This window comes from Leptinotarsa decemlineata, unplaced genomic scaffold (genome assembly GCF_025532065.1).
Source record: "Leptinotarsa decemlineata unplaced genomic scaffold, Ldec_3_MD MMD2_P_RNA_scaffold_9, whole genome shotgun sequence".
In the NCBI taxonomy this organism is placed as follows: domain Eukaryota; kingdom Metazoa; phylum Arthropoda; class Insecta; order Coleoptera; family Chrysomelidae; genus Leptinotarsa; species Leptinotarsa decemlineata.
In genome coordinates this window covers 15,133,547-15,156,055 of record NW_027412536.1, presented here as the reverse complement: position 1 = coordinate 15,156,055, position 22,509 = coordinate 15,133,547, and the positions used below count along the sequence as shown (strand labels likewise).

Genomic DNA, 22,509 nt, shown 5'->3' with positions numbered 1-22,509 from the left:
TGATTAAAAAAAAATCTTTATTTTAAGTTTTAATTGTTTAAAATAATTTTTTTTTATATTTCGATTGTTTGAATAACCAGTTAAGAAATAATTTTGCTTTTTAAAATCATAATTTACACTTTTAAATAGTTTTGCAAAAAAATTTTTGTTAATTTATTATTTAATTGTTGTTGTTATTGACTGACGTTATTTTTTTTTCTGAAGCAGAAAAAAATTATAAAAACAGCTATAATACATCCGTGCTATATATACTTTATCCGTGAGAATCTTCGAGTTAACATATAATATATATATATATATATATATATATATATATATATATATATATATATATATCAAAGTTTGAAATTTATAGGCCAATTATGTATACCTTTTATCCCATTATTTATGCCAACGGAGATTGGATGATTCCGAATCGAATAAGCTTTCGCTCATATTTTTTAGGACCTTTATCTCTATTTTTCATGTTTTTGAACTTGTTGATTAGAGAAGTTGCAGAGGATGTCGGCAAATTGGTTGGTTCAAGCCATGCCATTCTTTCGGAAATTTTTGGATATGAAGCGTGTGGCGGTGAAGTTCCTTCCAAAATTGCTGAATTTTCACCAAAAACTCGTCGCATGCTCATCACTCAGCAATTGTTAAATGACGAAAACGGCGATCCAGATTTGCTTGAGAGGTTCATAACTGATGACGAATCATTGATATATGGTTAAAACATCGAAATCAAAGTCCAATCGGCTCAATGGAAGAGCCCAAGAGCACCAATACCAAAAAAGCACGCCAAGTTCGAACAAATGTCGAACTTTTGCTCATTTTTTTCTTCGATTACCATGGGGTAGTGCATCAAGAGTTCTTGCCACATGGTCGATAAGGAATATTATCTTGAAATTATGCCCCTATTGCGAAAAGCAATACGAAGAAAACGTCCGGTATTGTGGAGAAACAATTCATGGCTTTTGCTCACTCGTCATTAGTTGTTCGTAATGTTTTTTGTTAAAAACAACACCGTAATCGTTCCTCAGCCACCATATTCACCAGATTTGACCACCTGTGACATTTTCTGTTCCCAAGATTGAAGAGACCCATCAAAGGATGTTTTGCGATGGATAAAAACCGAATCGAATTGACGAATAAACAAATATTTTTGAGAAAAATAAAAACTCACCTTATTTCTTGAACAGACCTCGAAATACCGATGACCCTATTGGAATTGAGATATTCGAATAAGATATTGTAGAACTCCCGTAACTGCCTCACTCCGAATTTCCTCGGACGATGGTATTGTCATAACTATAAAACACTATACATGGTGTTTATTGAACATGCAGAAAAAAATTAAGGGACTATTCTTTGGACCACTCTAACGATATTTTGTCCTTTGATGATTTTTGATAGGGCGCTGCTAGATTCAGTACTTCAACTGCAAAAGATAGCCATTAGATTCAAACTAGGACCCCGCAATTCATGTAGGCAGTTATTTGCAGAAAAAAATATATTGACAGTTGTGGTTCTCTTTGTAATGGAAACTGCGTGTCTTATACACAAACATAGGTCAAAATTTGAATATAGTTCTTCGTGTCATAGCACTCGTCTCAAATCTAAAAATAATTTTAAATTACCATTGCCTTATTCAGCCCTAGTAAAGGACTCAATTTTCTATAACGGTGTTATAGAAGTCTCATTTTAGAAGTAGCCACGATAGTATTGACAGCTTTAGAAAATACACAAAAAACTTCTCGCGAGCAGACCCTATTATAGTTTGCAAGAATTTTACAATGACAACTTCCAGTGAAATTATGGACTGTTATCTGTAATTTATTGCGGGTACTGTATAGTATACTCGATTAGACTGTTAAATTATAAGTCGTAAAATTGACAAAATGTTCAAATAACATTTTATGATTCATATTTTATTTATTTATTGGCACTTATTCTATTGAATAAAATGTATAATTGATAAATGTATATGTTTATATACTGCTTGTTTATATAACAATTTTATTTTTATTTTATTTTATTTTATTTATATATTACATAATTGTGTGTATTTTACCTAAATTTTATTTCTGTACGTGTATATTCTACTTTGTCAACAAGACAAGAGTTTTTTCGACAATAAAGTATATTTTGATTGATTGATTTGATATGAAGGGGTCAGTTTCAAGGCTATGGAGTCTCATCACAGAGATCAAGCTAGACAATGAGAACAACCAAGAAGCATCACAATAGATCTGAAAAGGTCGCAGTGAATCAGGCCAAGGGCTAGCTCCCCGACAATCTAATCTAATCCAACACTTCAGTAAACAAATTGCAAAATCGCAACACGTGTTTCACTGCACAATAGATTTTTCTGGCGTGTTCATACGGTGTTACTTGAATAAATTGCTGTCCATTCAGTTGAGAAGATCTTGAAAAACCGTGTGATTTCTATTCTCATCTATTCGTTTATAAAAATTTCATTAACAAACAGAATGAAATGATTATCATCCAAAAATGTGCTCAATTAAGAACGGAATCAAAATAATATGAAAAATTCAATAGTTTATTACCGAATTACCAAGGAACTCAAAATTATTCCATGGTGATTATTGTGCCTGGTCCAAACAGATGGCCAAACACAGCACATGATTTTCGAAAAAAAAAAGATAGTAAACATTTTATCTTGTATTACTTTGAAACATAATACACAAGAAACATGGGGAAAGAAAACATCAAACTTTTAACAAAAAGAAAATTTCGACACTGACAATTGAAATACTGATTTTTGATGATTATTGTATTGAGAGAAAGTATTTTTCATTCAGTATCGTTGATATTGAATGAAAAAGGATATACTTTCATAAAAAATGTTCAAATATTAATGTCGTTTACCAAAAGCCAAAAGATTCGCATGAATTTTTAATAGTTCAAGAGTTAATTAAAATTCTTAAACCACTAAAACTCACAACAAACTTCAAAAGAATTCAGTGGAACAAAAGAAATTCGTTTAAACTGCGATAAACACGGCCCGCTTCGCGCTTTGTTGAAAACCCCAGAATTTTCGTGCAAAGAACAAAGGACGGCGCAGAAGGCATTAGAATAACAATAAAAAGAAGAAACGGTGATCGGAGATGCAGATCTGAAGTGCGCCTCGGTCGGGCCAGAGAGTCACTAGGTCAGCTCATCGAGATGTTCCTTTGTTCCATCAGTGGAGAGAGAGTTCAGAGTAAAACATTAACCTCTCGCGTGCTGTGGAGGAGGAAAATAAAACGTGGTGAAGACGGTACCACAAGCTTGTTATACTGTTCTGTACCGGATGGCATGTACGAGTATTATCAGATTTCCTAGAACGATGATTCAGAGTTCACGGCGCCAATCAAGGAATCAGTAGCTATTAACTCTGAAGAAATGACAATTTTCAACTCTAATTTCGCTACTATATAATTTCTACATTGTAGTTACTATGCTTTGTATTACTTATTGCTGTCTTTCTTGCAAATGTCTTTCCTTATTTGCAATGTGTTTCGCTATTTCTGATAGTATATTGAATATGCCGTCCCACTTTTTTTTAATTTTTATCTGTATTTTCGTTTCCCATATCCGTTTCTCTGGTTTGGTATCAGTCATCTTCTGTAAGTGTCCCCACCAACTCAGATAATGTATTTCAATCAAATCTGTACTTAATTTCTTCATCTTCCCTACTTAATAAATCTGTTTTTTTTTTCGTGACTGTTTTAACATTTTAAGATACTTCATTTCCACAGCCTGTATTTTCTTTTTTTCATTTTTAGGTATTCCGTTTTTATTTAATTCCACATTGCATACTAGGTGAAGTTCTACTATTTTCCTTATTCTCTTATCGATTTGTCTTCTTTGTATTCCATGATTTCCTGCTGAAAATTATTTAACAGTCGCTTAAGAATTCGAATCATCTGCAAAATTTGTAAAATTTCAACCGATAACCAACCAATTACAGAAATGAAATTGTTACACAGTAAATAGGTACATAATGTACCTGTCAGGGTTTGAATTTTCATGTGATATTTCACTCGAAGATTGACAGATTATAAATATAAGGAAATAAATTTCAAAATATTAATTCCTCCCAACTACCTACACCGTAGGGCTCATATCCAGCGTGGTATTAGCCGGGGAATCAGTTTGTTTTTCGAAGTTTACCACACCCTACTGTGTAGGTAGTTGGGAGAGATTAATATTTCGTAATATTAATTTCCTCATACGTATGTATCTCTCCTCGATAGTTGTCACTTTAAATTTCTGTTAGAGTTTTCGTATATGTGATGTCTCTTCCCCGCTTGGGACTTTGTTCACGAGGTGGAGTTGTTTGTTACCAGTTGACAATCTTTCTCTCAGACGTGTTGAAATTAATCGAGTCTCAGACATTTTTCTGTCTGAGGATCTTTCCTGTACTGACGAGAGGTAATACCTCGAAACCATGGTCTGCAGGTGATCTACTTAAATAATTCCAGTATTGTCCTGCTGCTGAATGAACGAGAAACATCTGTGAGTATAGCCTATGAGGAATCTTGCATAAATGTATGTCGAATATAATTCAATATCCAGCGTGGTATTAGCTGGGGAAGTAGTTGTTTTTCGATAGACGTTTACCATACCCTACTGTTTAGGTAGTTGGGAGAGATTAATATTTCGAAATATATTTCAAAATATTTATTTCCTCATACGTATGTATCTCTCCTCGACAGTTTTCACTTTAGATTTCTGTCAGACTATAAATAATTTTCCTCAATCTAGATAAACTTGCGGTCCAACACCAAACTGCGCTGTTTCGGCGCACCAGGTCTCATCTGTGGTGCTAGGCTGAACCACAGAACTATATTTAAAAAAACAATCCTCAAAGTAACAGCAATGACATCTTCCCCTACGAAGATGCCATCTATGGGATCGACAAAAGTTTCAATTCCTCAATCGAGTGAGGAAAATGGTACCTGTGGACTATCTTTTAGGGTATCCTCTACAAAAGACCTAATGTCATACTGAAGAGATTCCTACCTTAATGTCCACAGCAACTTTTTCATATGGGGGCATCTATAATTGACACAGGCATTTTTTCCTCTGGTTTAAGTAATTAATCCTTTGAGCATTAGCGTTTGCTGACCTGCTTAGCAGTTTCCGAATGTTACAAAATCGAGGATAATTTTTCTCTTTCCAAAGTTACTCCAATTTATTGTTCGTTGAACAGCATTTTTCTAAAAATCGTATTCAAATATTATTTTCCGTAAGGAGTCTCGTGGTGGCCGTGGTAGTGGACGGACGTGCTGATAACGTCCGTCCACAAAAAAAGGTACGCGGATGCCATGTGCTATCGTGGGGCTCAGTTTTGTGTTGTGATAGTCCATTGTAATGAATACTGAAATGTGTGAAAGTTATTAAAAGGTGAAGTTTTGAAGTTTAAGGGCCCCTTTATTCACGCCGGTATCCAGGTCGGGATGGTTCGGATAACTACTCCATCTGACACAAAAAAATGGATGATTTGATTACTTCCTTCCTTTCTTTGGAAGATTCTCTCATCCATTTTTTTGTATCAGATGGAGTAGTAGAAAGCCAAAAACTTTCTTTCCCAAAAATTAATCACTCCTAAAAATATAACCCTTTCAATTCAAATAAGATTCCTCATGGCTGGGATTAAATCAAATAGGTGAATGACATTCAAAATCGTAATTTATGAATGAAGTGTGTGTATTTTCTATAATGTTATCCAATTTGGTACTGAAGAGCCTTGGGGCAAGTGTCTTAAGGCGAAACATCGGTGTATACCAGTGAAGGTGACAGTGTTCCACGGAAGTGCAATTTATTACTATTCATTTAAAGTAGAACTCATGTGAATGATATCTGATTCTTATTTCTCAACAAATGTTTGATATACAAACTGAATAGAGAAAAGTATCTTCTGTATAATTCAGTGTTCATATAGAAGTATTTGTTTCGAAAGATTTTTTTTCTTTCGTGTAATTCAATGTTTATATGAAAGTAGCTGTTTCAGGAGGACTTTCTTTCAGTTTGTGTCTGAAAGTTACTTCTTTGCATGATCTACACATCCATGTATAGAATTACTTATTTTCAAATTGATTACTTCCTTCCTTTCTTTGGAAGATTCTCTCATCCCCTTTTTTTGTATCAGATGGAGTAGTAGAAAGCCAAAAACTTTCTTTCCCAAATATTATAGCCTCCTTTGATAAAAATGGTTAGAAGATTACTTGACGCTGCGCTGTTCCAATAGTTGAGTAACAGGTTCTTTTGGGTCTACAAAAAATTATTTGCAAAGAAAATTAATTTGCGGAAGTCCCACCAGACATTTCAGGGAACTTGTGTTTAAACAGTGTCAGACAAGAAGAAAAGAGAGGGATTCTTTTGTGAAACTAAATTATCACGGGTTCAACTGAGGTAAGTTTTTTGTATTTAAACGCGCGCTTTGTGTGAAATCTATACTATGAAATTTTTTTATTCATTATCATGAATAAATTACCTTCTGCTTCAGTTTGAGTTTCTGAGCCTTGATTTATCAGAAGACCAATAGTTTATTAAAGTATATGAAGGTACAGATCATTTATTATTTTTATTAATTAAACGGTTTCATTCAGCTTGCCGTGTCTGTTTGTTTGTTTATTTGTTTGGTTCAAATTTAGTAATTGAAGTTTGCTCCCCTTCCTGTTGACAGATTGATCTAATATTTGGTACACACATTAAGTTTTGATGACAATACAATTTGATAAATTTTGTATCATTGTAAATGGGTATGGGTATCAAATGAGAAGGCTTGACTGGTAGAATAGTAGAACACTGAAAAAGGTGCAAATACAAGATGGCGTGTACTACAAAATTACCTTGTAATAATGAGGTACTAAATGAACTAAACAGAATGAGAAGAGTAACAAAATTATAAACTTAAAACTTGAAAATAAAATAATTAAAAAAAATATGTTAAACAGTTTCATTAAAGAAAAACATAATGATGATGTAGGTAATGTACTAAAAACTGAAAACTAATCGGTAGGTCCTAGGTAGCAGTCACCACACCACTTTCCACAGCAATCTACGGTATTGATCAGATAAAAAATAAAATCGTTAAACGTAGTATTTACATATTTACTTGGGTTGCGCTACTCCCAACGATTTTATTATATTTTTATCTGATCAATACCATAGATTGCTGAGGCGAGTGGTGTGTGGTGACTGCTACCTAGGACTTTCCGAATTATTTTTTAGTTTTTATTACATTATCTACATCAGTATCATCTTTTTATTTTCAATTAAACCGTTCAAAAAATATTTTTCACTTATTTCATTTGTAATGAAAGACCAATAACGCCATTTTTAATAATACCAGCTCAAAAATGTTGTGACCTTAGTTTAAACCCTTTCGGAAATATATTTGGGGATATCATAACTCCAATTCTGTATATCAAGCACAATGACAATTCACCGCTGAAACAGATATTCGGTCGGCATTATATTAGAGGTGTCATTCATTTGTTTCCGGTGCTTTTCTTCTACAGTATCATGTATTCTCATCTTGTCTGTTCTGCTACCATTTGTAAGAGACTGTGTAGCAAATATTTTCAAAAACCTCGACATCTGCTTTTTCTTCAGTATGTAACCCTCCAAATTTTAAACGTTCAAAGGTGAAAACTCAAAGGTAAAAATATGGAAGTTATCACTTATGTGCTTATAGGCTGCTCAGATTGTTACGGGGAGGGTGTGAGTAAGTTTCAACAATGATTGGTAATAGTCGAAGGCAAATTGAAACTGACTACTACCAATGGCTCGATAAATGGGCGCCAGGTAGCAAATGAAAATTAAATAAAGATAATTACTACCAAAGAAATTCTCTATCTTGGCGGAGAAGGCAGAATAAACCAGCAGGAACAATTAACAACTTTAATTACTAATAAAAAAAAACAACAATAAGCTGAAGGATATTCACAACCAAAAATTTGTAAAGCTGAAGGCTATTTAAATTCAGAATATTTACAAGTTGTCAATCTGATTCAAAGATGGTCCTGGTTGGATAATACCTGGGTGGGTGGTTTGACGATGCTGGTCCTAGCGAAGTGCTGTTGGGCTGGAATCGACTGGGCTAACAGTACCTTGACGACGAGGACGACTCAATGGTCTCTATAAAGCAGGACAATGGTTGGTTCTGGTTAACTGAGCCTCTTCGATTATAAATTATCAGCAAGGGGACCTCCTGGTAACACCAATCCTCTACCCAGTATTTGGCTTCCTCAAGATTATGCGAAACGAACGGAATGAATCAGAATTGAAAAAAACAATAGTTCAGGGAACGAAGGATATCCTTAGAACCTTAGGGTATATTCTGAATTTTATTAAACAAAATTTTACTTTCAAAACCAAGTAAAGGTTAATAATAAAATAAATTAAAAAAATTAAACTAGAACAGCCAGTATTCTCCTAAGAAAATGGAGAATATTAACTTCCACTACAAGTGGTAGGCAATAAAATTGATAATTAAATGAATTCCTTATGAACTTTATTGAAAATCTAAATAAATCTAAATATAATGAAAAAATATCTTTGATAATTTGTAAGGATATCGTAAGGATATGCAATGCAAATTCAAGAGTAAGAAATAATGAAAAAGCGATAAGATAATAAGATAAGCGATTCAAATAATTCTGAATCCAAAGGAAGATAAATTATGGGTGACAATTCCTAAATAAATTTTGTCAGATAACTTTGGATTCAGAAAGAGCTACCTTCAACGCTGACAGGGGTGGCAGATACAAATGGTGCTGACAGGGGTGGCAGATACAAATGGTAAAGGCCAAAGATACTACCTGATAGACCTGAGCAATGAGTTGTACAGACCAGAGATTGAATTTCCGAGAGAGGAAATTCTAATGCTAACTACTGCACAGCTCGGAAGAACAAAGAACAACTCTCTCAGGTTCGCATTTATTTCTCACAGAGATATCATTAACAATGAACAAATAAAGAGAAAATAAATGCTCACCTGAAGAATTCCCCTATTGGCTCCTTGTCCGGCTCTACCAGCAGTCAGCACCGTACTTGTCCTCCAGTCGCCAGTCAGACCTCCTAACTAAGGATCAGTCCCCGGAACAATGATATTATTATCTGAAAAAGGTATTATGAGTAGACACGGTTTCGATAGATTTGAAAAGTTGAACCTTGAAAGTTACCAAATTTCAGTGAATAACCAAAAATATCTTATCGATATTCTCCAATGGAATCTCCCTAAAAAGTAATTAGCACTGAAATTTGATTCCTTCCAATGATTCTTTAAATAAACGGAAATTTGGATTTTAACCTCAATCCTCGTGGTCTCGGAAAAAAAACCGAAAATTGGAAACTGTAAATCAAAATAATTTACTCAACGAGTTATCTAAACGTTCAGTGCAATTCAGTCTACTGTCTGCACAAATTAATAAAAGATAAATCATATAATTAGGTCTTTTACCAGAAAAATGCCTTCTACCCACTTTTTCCGCACACCTGTTCACGTTCACGGTCGCTACCCTTCCTCTCTTCTCGTCGGAAGCAAAATTCCTCGATATCCATCGATTTCTCCGATCTTTTTCCGCGCAAACGGTCTTCACTCGAAATTGAAAGAGGGAGTGACTTCTGTCCCGGCATTACTTCGATGCAAAATATTAAATATTAGAAATGGAACGAAATTTTCGTTACAAGTACTCCTGGTTTATATTTTCAACCATTTCTATCTTTCTGAACAAGAATCCGAAAACTATAGCTGCTAACATGTCATGAAATATCTGTCACTTATAGATTATAGATATAGATTTTTCCCATTAAAAATAACGCACTTTCCAATTTCTTTATAAATGGAAATCAATCCAAATTTTTCTTGAATGGAATACTTAAAGAAGAATGTAATACATTTGTATTAATTGAATCAGGAGATTTTGATAGGTAAGGAATAAGCTCTCTCTGTAACAATATCTTCAATCAGAAAAAAAATACATCGGTTAGCAATCATTAATGTTTGTGTAACTTCCTTATTATTTTCTCACAAAATCGAATTCTGCGGTCAGACTCGTCTTTACATAACTCGTGAATCGGGTGAATTTTGTAATAATTTTATGACTAATATTGTTATTCAATGCAATTTGCCTTGCAAAAGTCGCAGGTTTGCATCTTCAATACTAATCGCACTTTTATCAACGAGAGAGTACTCACTCCTGGAAAAACACTTCACAATGCCTGACTCACTAAACTATTTTTTTACATTGCCTGCGAAAACAGAAAAAAAAATAACAAAAATGTTTCGTTCTCTATATTTTTGAAATACCTCCTTTTCAAAGCTGAAAGCAAAAAATCATTAGGAAAGCATAGGCGTAATAGACGGATATTTTCTGTCAAAAGTTGGTTAAAGGTAATTTTTTTAAAAGTAATACAATGGTATCAGTACTAAACAGTCCCTATATACTATTGTCAAAAAGTTTTCAAATCCTCTCGTGTGTCTGCGGATATGAGAAATCTAAAAAAGGGCTGATTTGTAGATCAGGAGATTGTAAGATAGTTGAAAAAGGAAAAAATGTATTTTTGAAAATGTATTCTTATTCAACTGGATATTTACCTCAAAAACCCCCATTTCTTTCAGAAATTCATTGCCAGAACGTTATGAATATCCGTGTACAAAATAATTCATATTCATAATTTCATAAGTGAATTCATAATTTCGAAGTGAATAGTGAGCTACATGAGATGGTTCACACATACCGGGATCTGTGTAGTCGTGAGTGAAAATGAAAAGAACAAATAAATTGTTGTGGAGACAATAAGATCACAGTTTCAAAACATAAAACTTCAATTAACGTAATAACACCCGTTGGAGCTGGAGTTAAGTTTTGTATGAGTCTAAATCGGAAAATGTTTAACATCGTCTTTCATCATTTTGCGCCACTCCTTGTGAAATATTTATCAAATTATTGATGTGGGTGAATCATAAATATGGGATAGTCTGGGAATTATCGGATGGTTTCTGGGATTCTCGGATGTATTTCTCATTGATTTCAAATCGTCAACTGTATATTTACAATGTGCTACATTCGTACAACAATTACATTTTCGAAAATGAGAGAGGTGAACGGTGTGAACTGACCGTCTGTCCTAGCGACATAATCAAGCAAAATAATTGTTGATTTCGATCTTAATGTGTTAATTCAGGTAAGGAATTAATCTAGTCTGAAATAACACTGAGTTATTTCTGTTATGTTTAAGAAAAAGACGATTGCTACCATTGTGAATACAGAGAAAATGGGAAGAATGAGTTATCCAAAATCAATTTAGTTGAAGCCAGTAACTTATGATGAGATAGAAGATATAATTAATGATTTGAATACAAAAAACAAAAATTATAAAGAGAGCTAAATCAGAATTATCACCTTTGCTTGAATCAAACAAGTAAAAAAATGTGTTTTATGTTAAACAGTTTTATTGAAAAAAATAAATAATGATGTAGATGATGTACTAAGAACTAAAACAAAATTCGAAATGTTCTAGGTAATATAGTCATCACACCAGTCTCCTGCGATAATACGGTATTGATCAGATAAAAAAATAATAAGATCGTTGGGCGTAACGTAACCTGAGTAAATATGTAAAAACTACGCCCAACGATTTTATTATTTTTTATCTGATCAATATCATAGATTGCTGAGGAGAGTGGTGTGATAGCTGCTACCTAGGACCTTCCGAATTTATTTTTTAGTTTTTCATTACATTATCTACATCATTATATTTTTTTAATGAAACCATTTAACGTGAAAAAAATTTACTTATTTTATTGTCAAGTTTTTAGTTTCTAATTTAGTTACTCAATTCTTCCCATTCTGTTTAGTTCATTTAGTGCCTCAGTATTACAATGTAATATGTAATCCGCCATTTTGTAGCAGCGGGCATTTTGAATTTGCATCCTTTTCAAAGTGTACCACTATTCTACTAGTCAAGCTCTGTCATTTTTCAAAAGGACAAAACACAAGCACCACAGGAAAATCCTTAAGGCGCTCTCAGAGCGGTGGCTGTGCGAAAGTAGCGATTCACATTGTATTTGAATGGCTGGAGATTAAATCCATTTGGAGAAACGTTCTCAGGAAGTTTATTCCACATAAACGCAGTTCTCCAAATGAAAGAGTTCTCGAACAGTGAAGTTAGAGGTTTACTGAGTTGAACCTCAAAACGATGAGCAGCCACAAGTCGTCGAGTATTTCTGATATGTACCGCTCTTGGTGGAATCAAATGTGCCAAGTCACTTGAACACTTCCCGTGAAAGTATCTCTATAGAAGAGACAAATCTCCAATCTTTCTTCGATGTTCCAGGCTCTCAAGGTTGCACGTGATGTTCGCGTCTCCAATCAGGCGAAGGCTCTTTTCTAGATGGAATTCAGCAACTTTAGGGTATGTTTGGGAGCAGAGCTCCATACATGAGAACAATACTACAACAATCGACATAGTTTAACACTTCAATTGACCAATGACAAAACGTTCACTCCAATATTTTACTTCCCCATTTCTTTGTTGCCAGGATTTGTCGCTTTGTAATTGAATGATTTCAAATTCAAAAAAAACCAAATATGATGTGAATAAACTGATTTTTTTATGCAATTGGTTCATTTATTGGCCCATTCGAATTTTTTTGTCGTTTCCAACAGTTGCAGTTGAATCAATTCATCAGAGTTCAAAAACTGGTTAACACTATTAGGATTATATACATTAAGTTATGCATTCGATTAAAATCTTCAAATACATTTGTTTTCAATAATATCGAATCATTTGAATATGTTATCATAAAATAATTAAAAATTCCAGAAATACATCGTACCTATAAAATATTCTATAATATACCATAGGGATATATTCTAAGAATATACCATATGGTATATTCGATCGACAATAGTCGATAGTAGAATCTTCACGGGAGAATAATCCATTTATAGACATTCTATGCACATTCTTTCGGAAATAATCCTGCCATATTCATTCAAGCATATTCTATGAATATTCTATGAATATTTGGAATGAATACGTTTGTTTTATGACATAGAGGGAATATTCCATGAATATCTGGTGTTGTGTGTAGGTTGTCGAGCATGTTTTCTACCTTGTCGCTTCCACCAAAGATACGGTACAATCCTTGAATCTTATATAAAGTTAGGTTTCAGGTGAAACTTCGTTTACTCCGATAGGTTGAGAGAGCAAAACCTGCTTCATTTCAATATATGTGAAAATAGATTATCAAAAAATAGATGTGGGGTAGGTTAGGTACCAAAATGGGGGTTTCGGCCTTCCTCTTGTTCAACACCTGAATAAACTAAATGTATTTGCAATTATGAGTTGAGTAGACCACACATACAGCGCAATCAATAACATTCGGCTCAAATAGCACACTGAATCTGCCCAGTTATGAAAGTACTCATTTGTTCGCAATTAGCGTCCAACCCAACAAATTTATCAGATAAACAGTCATTTGCTATCCTTATTCAAATACGTCGCTCTACCGTAGTTGCACAATACCAACCTTATGTTTACAAACAATTGAATAAGCTGGTCGCGTTTCTATTAATAATTTTATTGGCATCGTAAAAAAAACTCGCTGCTAACTAATAAAAACGGGTTTAATTTCCTGTCGGTTTCAAATTTCAGATTTTTTTTTGTTTTCAAAGCGGAAGAGCGTTGATTTCAGTTTATTTTCATTCTGCGGTGGATAAATGATCACAGTAACTTCGGAGAATTTCTATAAAATATTACATAATATTTTTCAGCACATGTCGAGTTCATTCTGAATAAAATCACGTACGATGAGAATGATGAATTACAGGCTACGTGTCATATTTCCGTGTATATTGATGACGTTGTTTCAAAGGTACTTGAACGTAAAGTTTGTATAATTATGTTATTTTCTGTTGTGACAAAATAAATGAAACAATCACTGATGAGAGTTGTCATAAACTCCGTATTAGTTTTTTATCATTGAATTTTGTATGATGATGAAGTTTTGACCTCTGTTGGGTCCCGCTATTAAAATGTTGGACTTCATCTGTTTGACACTATATTCAACAATTTACAACCATTCTGGTTTGTGTCCGTTTAAACAATATATACGTTTTGTTGTAAACAATCCTATACTAATTTGAGTCTTTTATGACAAAAGTTATTCACTATTTTCTAGTCGATGTTGTTTTATCGAGTAAAGTAAAACGAATAACTTTTGATGGGAAATGACTAAATCTGGACTGATTTTCACAGTCGACCAAAGAAACCTCATTTTTCACTTATGTGGCGCTATAATTAATAACAATTGCGTGAAGTAAAGATATATCGTCAACTTTTTTATTTTGTTTGTGACGCACAAAGTAGCCACACAAACACGGTTAGAATTGCCAAGTCATTTCCATGCTCAGCAGTAGATTTGGTTACATAAATACTACATATTTTCACCGGCAGCAGGAGATTGCATATCTTAATGGCGATCTAGAGGTGATTTCGAATCGGGGTGAAAGTAACCAGGTTCAATTCAATGCCACGAAAACCCAGGCATAGGCATCGGTTTTCTCCAAAAAAAATAATTGTCTCCGAACCGGATATAATGTCAGGACTGACAATTTCGCTATCTGCTTCGATAAGTTTGTTGGGGGTTTAAATGGACACCAATATGTCGCTGGAATTTCAAAAGCTGCACTGCAAAAAACTCAGAACCAAAACATACCTCTACAGGGTGTTTATTAAACGTGCGGCAAAAAATTAAGGCCCTCTACTTGGACTATTCTAAAGATATTTTGTCCTTTGATGATTTTTGTTTCAAAGATACGGGATGAAAAACAATTTCGACAATAACAATTTTGGTAATTTCAAAATTATTAACGTAGCGGAAATAAAAGTATAGCATACTACACAGACCTACCGAGTAATAAAAAATCTAACAATTCCGTTGGTACCTATCAACAACATTCCGATTACTACAAACGGCTGCAGACATTCAATTTGCTGGGTGTAACGCAATCAGAAACGATCCTGGTATTTTTGAAAGAGTTCGGGAGTCAATGAGGAGAAAATTGGATCCTTGTAGATTAAGAAACATTACATATAATTTTTGGTAATAACTTGTTATTGTCGAAATTCTTTTTCGCTCCGTATCTTCGAAACAAAGTGCTCTATCAAAAATCATCAAAGGACAAAATATCCTTAGAATGGTCCAAGGAATAGTCCCGTATTTTCAATGAACACTCTGTATATTTATTCCTTTTCCATCTGCAGTGGATTGATCAATAATATTCCGCAGTATAATGACATTACGGTTTTGGGAAAAAAGATTTCGGCTTCCTACTTCTCCATTTTTATACAAAAAATGTGGGACACTTCGAAACTAAGGAAGAAAGCAATTAATTTCAAAATAAACTCTTCACAAAGATGATGGTAAACACTGGAAGACAAATTCTTCTCGAAACAATTACTTTCATAAGAAAAAGTACTTTCCACACAAATATGAACATTGAAATATACAAAAATCACTTTTTCTTATTCAGTTTTTACTCCAAACATTCGTTATGGAATTGAATCAGATGCCATTCACCTATTTTTCCCTGAAATTAATCTCATCTGAAAACATACCCCGTTCAATTCAAATTACGGCATTGTTATGAAAGGTTCCATCTTCTTCCATTGAGTCTTGTATGAAGCATTGTAAATAACATCATTGAGATCTATATTGCTGACTTATATGACATAACAATTATTTATGCGCGCAGTCACAAATGATCACAATTGTCTGCACTTGCACATACTATGACAACTGTCATAACCTAACAAAGTGAACGTCGTCAATTTGTTTCATCTTCAGGTAATTTTTTTCTCAATTTTTCAGGTGTTTCAATAGTTATTCTATTATTCCGGTATAAACGGTATAACTAGCACGATTGGTGTACTAACACGACTTTGCGACTTTATTTTATATATTTTTTTAAGGACAAAACACAAGCACTACAGAAAAAACCTGAAGGCGCTCTCAGAGCGGTGCCTGTGCGAAAGTAGCGATTCTCATTGGATTTGAATCGCTGGATATTAAATTCGTTTGGAAAAACTTTCTCAGGAAGTTTATTCCATATAAACGCAGTCTCCAGATGGAAGAGTTCTCAAAAAGTGAAGTTCGAGGTGTACTGAGTTGAAAGTATCTATAGAAGGGAGACAAATCTCCAACCTTTCTTCGATGTTCCAGGCTATCGAGGTTGCACGTAATATTCGCGTCTCCAATCAGGCGGATGGCTCTATTCTGGATGGAATCCAGCAACTTCAAGGTATGTTTGGGGGCGGAGCTCCATACTTGAGAACAATACTCCAAAGAAGGTCTGATCTGAGCTTTATAAAGCATCAAAGGTTGCTGAGGTGTGTATAGTTTTTCTGGTTCGGAACAGTGTTTCAAGCTTCTGGGAAGCTTGAAATTGCAGCCTTTGCAATTCCCGCGATATGATTGTGCCAAGGCATATTGGTGTACATTTCAACCCTCCGAAGCAGAACGCGGCGGAATTGTCTAACCTGATATTATTATATTTGCTTCCGAGACATTTGTCTTCTTGGAGAAAACCGATGCCTGAATGGCATTGTATTGAACTTGATTACTTTCACTCTAATTCGAAATCACTTCTAGATCCTGTTGCCGGTGAAGATGTGCCTCCGTAGCCGATGTCCTGAAATCCTAATGCAGTGACGAGACAAGTGTGCTGTCGTTAGCAAAGCAATATATTGTATTCTTGTTTTTTTTTCCAATAAGTCGTTGATATACAATAAAAAAAAGGGTTGGAGACAAAATGGATCCCTGGGGAACACCAGCGTTGATGGTGAAAGTATAATAATAATATTTTATTCACCATTCACGATACATAGTATATATATAGTAAGTCAATCAATAATCAGAATTAATACTAGGTATAAATTTAAAAATGTTAATATTTATACAAGACGTCACTTAAAGGAAAAAAGAAATAAATTTATACATACATATAAACACATACACAATTAAAATATATAAAAACGTATACAGATCTAGTTCATATTTTATTTTTCAGAAATTATCGTCTAAAAATTCTTGGAAACTATAGTAGCATTTCTCTAATAGCAAGTCTTTAACTTTCTTTTGAAAAATGATGTTACTTCCAGTCCGTTTGAGTGATTCTGGTAGTTTATTGTAATATATGATTGTATTGTAATCCGGAGACCTCTCATAGAATGTCGTTCTATGTTTAGGAATTTTCAATAAGTTGCCGTGTCTGGTGTTATATTCATGTTTCTCAGAATTACACGGATAATTATCTACAGTGCTAGTCAAAAGTCCCCTCCCCCCCTCGTATCTTTTGAACGGGTATACTTCTAATAATGAAATTTGGAGGGTGGAAATAAACGGATGTAGGCTTCTTAACTGGTCATAACAGGTGACGCAATAGTCATAAATGACGTCACAAGGCCACTGTGACCAAAAATTTTAAATGGAACCCTATGGCAAGTGACAGCTCGTTTGAAAGGTATTGAAAATACCTATTCAGTCATACCAATTTTGTTTGGGTTTCGGCTGATTTTGATTGATAAATTGAAGAAATACGAAAATTATAGTTTCGCATTTAATTAATAAAGATTTGAGAACCAGTTCTTATAATAAGTGTTCAAAATGTGCTCCATCTACTTCCTGGCAGTAATGCATCCTATTGCTAAACTCTTGTCGTACTCGTCCCAGTGTGTCAGCGGAAATTGCCCTACATTCTTCAACAATTCGTTGTTTCAGAATGGCAATACTGTCAGGTGCTGTAGCGTAAACCTTAGATTTCAAGTACCCCCATAGAAAAAAATCTAATGGTGTAAGGTCCGGTGACCGAGCTGGCCATTCGATCGAACCTCGTCGTCCAATCCATCTACCACGATATTCTTCATCTAGGTAACGTCTTACTGCACCGTAATAGTGTGCAGGAGCACCATCTTGTTGAAACGTTATTTCCAAGTTGTCGAATTCATCTGGATTATCTTCTAGAATTTCAAGAATTAACGCCTCAATATCAGTTTGTAACATCTCCAGATACAATTCACCGTTAAGTTAGCATTGAGAAAAAGAGGCCCAACTATGTGGTTTCCCAAAATACCTGCCCAAACATTTACTTTTTCTGGAAATTGAGTATGTTTTTCACGAAAGATGTGAGGATTTGTGTCACTCCAAAACCTCACATTTTGAGTGTTAATATTTCCATTGAGAAAGAAAGTACTTTCGTCACTAAAACAAATTGTCTGTATGTAGCCTGGTTGTTGGTTCATTTTATCGGACATAGTTTCACAGAATTCTAGTCTTCGGTCGGGGTCATCATCTGAAAGTTGGTGCACCATTTTTAATTTGTATGGATGAAATTTGTTTTTAGCCAACACCCTATGTACTGTCCTTTGACTGACTTCACAGATAGACGCAACTTGGGCTGTGGAAAAAGTAGGGTTCACTACCATTTCTCCAAGTATGTCAATTTTTTTGTCATCACTAATTGTTGGTCGACCAGATCTTTTGGCATCTTGAACATTACCTGATGCTTCAAACTTCCGAAGAAGCTCCCTCAAATAAACCCTCGATATAGGGCGATCGGGGTACCTCTCATTAAACAGTCGTTCCGCTGCATGGAAATTGTTTCTACATTCACCAATTATTAAGATAGCTGCTACTTTGTCGGCTACAGTACGTACCATTTTGCCTATGTAAACACACTTAAACGTCTCGTTAAACAATAGCTTAGGTAAATTTTCAAGGTATAAACACTTTTGACAAGTAGATAATTCAAACACGTCAACCTTTTTGACAATGAACCAGAGGCGTACTTTAAAATCTTTATTAATTGAATGCGAAACAATAATTTTCGTATTTCTTCAATTTATCAATCAAAATCAGCCGAAACCCAAACAAAATTGGTATGACTGAATAGGTATTTTCAATACCTTTCAAACGAGCTGTCACTTGCCATAGGGTCCCATTTAAAATTTTTGGTCACAGTGGCCTTGTGACGTCATTTATGACTATTGCGTCACCTGTTATGACCAGTTAAGAAGCCTACATCCGTTTATTTCCACCCTTCAAATTTCATTATTATAAGTATACCCGTTCCAAAGATACGAGGGGGGGAGGGGACTTTTGACTAGCACTGTATATTCTGTTTGGCAAAGATAATACATCGAAAAATGTACACAGCAGGCACCGTAAGAATTTTATTTTCTTTAAAGATAGATCGACAACTGTCTTGATAATTCAAGTTAAAAATCAGTCTTACTAAACGCTTTTGGGAAACAAACACTCTCAAGAATTCTCTTGCTCGACCCCATGCCAATATATTCATATTAATATGTGCATATGCCATAGGATAGTAAATGCTTAGCAAGCCTACTGTATTCAAGGTTGATTTCATTTGTTTAATAGCGAAATAGGCTTTATTTAGTTTTGAACATACACTTTCAATGTGTCTACCCCAATTTATACTCTCATCTAAATGAGTGCCTAAAAATTTAGTTTCCATAGAGGGTTGGATGTCGTCAATTACAAAAAGTTCATTGGACGTGTTTAGAATTAACTTATTTCTCTGACACCAGGATGAAAACTGATTTACAACCATTTCCAGTTTAACTGCAAGCTGTTCTGCATCCTGATCGGATATTGTTGTCGTTGTGTCGTCGGCAAACATGGTAACATGAACGTTTTCTAAATATTGTGGAAGATCATTTACATAAAGAAGAAACAACAGTGGCCCAAGAACTGAACCCTGTGGTAACCCAAGTTTCACAGCCTGACTGTGTGAAATTGAATTATTGCATTTCACTATCATGGTTCTATCCGTCATATATGATTGTATCCACTTTATTATACTGGCTGGAAGTCCTAGAGGCGCCAATTTATCTATTGAAGTTTCAATACACACTGTATCAAAGGCTTTTGACAAGTCGAAAAATAATGATAGGACATATTTGTTTCTCTTTATATATACCGGGTGTCCCACATTTTATGTGACAGGCAATATCTGGTTTGTTGAAGGAGATACACAAAAATATTTTATACAAAAGTTTTAGGAGTTCATGAGAGCTATATTTTGATATAATTTTTAAATATACAGGGTGTTTGGTGTAGGTGCTACAGACCAAAATTCCATTTTTTAAAATAGAACGCCCTGTATATCATTACATATTCAGATGCTACGTTAAATTCTGATATAATTTCATGTTTGGTTTTTGAAATTCGGTTACGGCGTTGTTGAGTTATTGCTTAAAATGTAAAGTCTTGAGAACGACTATTATTTTTAAAAATATCTCATACAATTATTCTCTCTGCATCAGATCACATGAAAATTAGTCAAAATTTTGGGTGTTCGAAGTAATGGTTTCAATTTTGAGTTGTAGAATTCAGTCAGGAATCATTTTGAATATGAAACAATTGCGAAATTGAAAGAGGTGTATTCGAAAACAAATCTTTAATTAATAACAATGTAAATAATATAACTTGATAAATCATTTCATAAGAATGGTAGGTACCTAGAAAAAAGTCATAAAAGTTGTTCAAAGTGATGCCCATTAGATATTATACGTCTTCGAAACGTCGAATCACTTCTCTCGTACAAGTCGCTCTTATAATATCAGGCGTAATATCACTGCACGCTAGTCGAATTTTCATTTTCAGATCATCCACATTCAAAGGGGGAGTAGTGAAAACAATATCTTTTAAATAACCCCATAGGAAAAATCAAGCGGTGATAAATCTGGGGAACGAGCCGGCCACCGAATTGGACCCTTATTACCAATCCATCTATTTGGGTACGTTCTATCCAGATATTCAGTAACAACCTGTGAATTGTGAGGAGGAGCACCATCTTGTTGCCACCAAATTCCTTGTCGTTCTGCTATGGGAATATCTTCCATCAACTGGATCAAATCATTTTCTAGAAAATGTAAATATCGCAATCCATTGAGATTTTCATTGAAAAAGTAAGGTCCTATGATGCGGCCATTGAACAGTCCACACCATACATTAATTCCCCAAGTAGTTTGAAAATTACTTTCGCGGACCCAGTGGGGATTTTCTTGAGACCAATAGTAACTGTTATGTCGATTCACAACTCCATTATTGTGGAATCGCGATTCATCGCTCCACAAAATTTGACTGAATATGTTAGGACTTTCATGTAATATTACCTGAATACAAGCAATGAATTCAAGTCGTCGTTCAAAGTCCGTGGGTTTCAAACCTTGTATCAACTGAATTTTGAATGGGTGGTATTTATTTTCTTTCAGAATTCTCTGTACATTAGATTTACTCACACCGACTTCTTCTGCAAGAGTACGGATAGAAACATGTGGATGTATAATAATATAAGCCAACACATTGATCTCTAAATCTTCAGTTCTAACAGATCTCGTATGATGACGATGCTTTATAGTAGAAGGAAATGACCCAGTTCGCAATTTTTCTACAACTCTCGAAAAAGTCATTCGTGACGGAATGGGTCTGTCTGGAAAACGTTCTTGGTATAGACGTTGTGCTTGACGGCAGTTTTTCTGACATTCCCCAAAAATTAATAACATATCAATGCAATCACTTGGACTAAACGCGAAAGGCATACTGGAGTTTTCGCACAAAGAACACAGTTACTGTTCTGCAAAGAATCACTGAATCGAACTGACAAGTAGATACAATTCAACAACATTTGTTACTATGGCATCAACAAGCATAAGCTACTTGATGAAATTGTGCAATATAAAGCAATTCACCCTCAAGTTAGTCACATTCTCAAGAATTTCAATATTATATTCAACTGATGTCGATATCGTATCGTAGAGGTGAGAATAATGGTTTGTATTCAGTAGTAGTCTAGTTCACTTTAATAAAAGATATAGACTGGATTCGTCTACGAGTAAATAAGTTTTTTTGAAACTTTATATTTAAGGAAAAGTGCAATAACTCAACAACGCCGTAACCGAATTTCAAAAACCAAACATGAAATGATACCAGAATTTAACGTAGCATCTGAATATGTAATGATATACAGGGCGTTCTATTTTAAAAAATGGAATTTTGGTCTGTAGCACCTACACCAAACACCCTGTATATTTAAAAATTATATCAAAATATAGCTCTCATGAACTCCTAAAACAATTTAGATAAAGAACTGAGAAGAGAAATTTGCCTGTAGTTGTCAACTACTTTTAGGTCACCTTTTTTGTGCAGAGGAATTACCAATGCTTTTTTAAATTCATCTGGAAAGAACCCTTGTTCAAGTGATTGATTTATTAGGTATATAAATGGTTTTAGTATTGAATCAATAATATTTTTTATAACTATAATTGATAATTCATCATATCTTGAAGATGTATTATTTTTCATTCCATTAAGACAATCAACTACTTCATATTCTGTGATAGGGTAAGATGGGTATGGATAATTGATGGTGACATTTTCTACCCTAGTACAGGGAAGATACATATTCTGACCAAAATGAT

General features: G+C 34.3%; 2 long non-coding RNA genes across 2 annotated transcripts in view; one reads left to right on the top strand and one right to left on the bottom strand.

The window, feature by feature from the left end:
• LOC111507452 (uncharacterized) overlaps positions 1-22,509 on the top strand; it is a 148,475-nt gene that overhangs the window by 70,999 nt on the left and 54,967 nt on the right. The gene's annotated exons all lie outside the window — the stretch shown is intronic.
• Positions 7,883-11,342, bottom strand: LOC141480552 (uncharacterized). Its single transcript, XR_012464421.1, has 2 exons — positions 9,458-11,342; positions 7,883-9,114 (listed from the first exon to the last, which is right to left on the bottom strand). It is a non-coding gene; the product is annotated as an uncharacterized lncRNA (long non-coding RNA).